Below are 1,823 nucleotides of genomic sequence, written 5' to 3'. Positions count from 1 at the left end.
GTTATATCCCCGTTTTATTGCCGTTATATCCCCGTTTTATTGCCGTTATATCCCCGTTTTATTGCCGTTATATCCCCGTTTTATTGGCGTTATATCCCCGTTTTATAGTTGTTCTATAAAACAAGAACACCTTAGCCACGGTTCCGAAATTAACTAGATCAACACCCGCAACAATAACAACAGAAATAAAGGAAGGGTTTCATCAATAACTTTAGTACGTGTCAGGTCATAGCAATCAGCGTGATCAGCAATCAGCGTGACCAGCAATCAGCGTGACCAGCAATCAGCGTGACCAGCAATCAGCGTGGCAATCATCAGACATGCTCGCTGTTCAGCAGTCACAAGCAATCACCTAATAAGCGAGATCAGGCGATGCGGCCGCTAGCGCGATCAATGATGACTACATTGATCAATCATCAATGATAACATAGATGATCAATGATGACACAAGTGATCAATGATGACACAGGCGGTCAATGATGACATAGATAATCAACTGGCCGATCAATGATGACACAGATGATTAATGACGATACAAGTGATCAATGATGACACAGGTGTAATGATAACACAAGTGATCAATGATAACACAAGTGATCAATGATAACACAAGTGATCAATGATGAAACAAGTCACAAGATCAATGTTGACACAACAAGTTAACGCATTAACTGATCATTTAACAGTAAACTCTATAAAGCCAACAGTCGAGCAAATAACGATAAATGGGTACGATAATGATTAATGATAATGAGCAATTAGTGATTACATAATGAGATCACATTCACCAGCTGTAATCACTCAGACAAATACTGTCTCTGGCTTGTCCACGTAAAATTATTTGTATAATCATACTGAAAGAATATCAATATAGATAACATAGTTATTAATTAATGATATTTATAGTACTCATTATTAATAAAAATATTTTAGTAATTGTTATTTATTTCAATTTTCAATCACTATATAACTAACAAAGACAATCAAAAATTTTGACATTCATTGCCAGACAATGTGCAAAAATAACTAAATACATTGTATGTGTACAAATTACCGCTGCGCTATGTCGCTATCTTCTGTTACGGCGGTGTTACGGCGGCGAGACTCAGCATAAAAGCATTAACTTATCATTAACAGTAAACGCTCGAAAGGTGACAGTCGAACAGATAATGATAAATGAGCACGATAATGATGAATGATAATGAGCAATTAGTGATTACATAATGAGATCACATTCACTGTAATCACTTAAACAAATCTGTCTCTGGTTTGTCCACGTAAGATTATTGTACAATCAAACTGAAACGATATCAATATAGATAACATTATTATTAATTAATGATATTAATATTAATATTAATCATTAATAATAACTATATTTTAGCAATTGTTATTTATTCAACACACAATTGCTAATCACTAAATAGAAGCTGAAATAATGAGGTTCATTGGTACACTCAATAGAGTGTACATGTTGGTACAGCAATAAGTTGCACATTGTACGCATTCTTCATTCATATATGCCTTCATGTATTCATTCAACTTATCAACCATTAACGTCTTCCCCCTTCATTTTCACCATCTTCACTCACGTATTTTCTGTGCTGCAAATTTCATACATTTTTCCAGTAATCAAAGCAGACTGATTTCATGAATATTAGTTTAATAAATATTGACTTGATAAATGAATCACTTACTATTTGTCAAATTCCTTTTCCCATGTCTTCTTCTTCCTTTTTTCCTTCATCTATTTTTTATGTTTTTTTTGCTGTGGTTCAACAAACTCACCCTCCCCTAATCCTGTCTCTTATACACATCTAGAT

The sequence above is a fragment of the Hyalella azteca genome, unplaced genomic scaffold, assembly GCF_000764305.2.
Source record: "Hyalella azteca isolate HAZT.00-mixed unplaced genomic scaffold, Hazt_2.0.2 contig12298, whole genome shotgun sequence".
NCBI lineage: Eukaryota > Metazoa > Arthropoda > Malacostraca > Amphipoda > Hyalellidae > Hyalella > Hyalella azteca.
The sequence above is the reverse complement of the archived record's forward strand: the minus strand, read 5'-3'. Positions refer to the sequence as shown.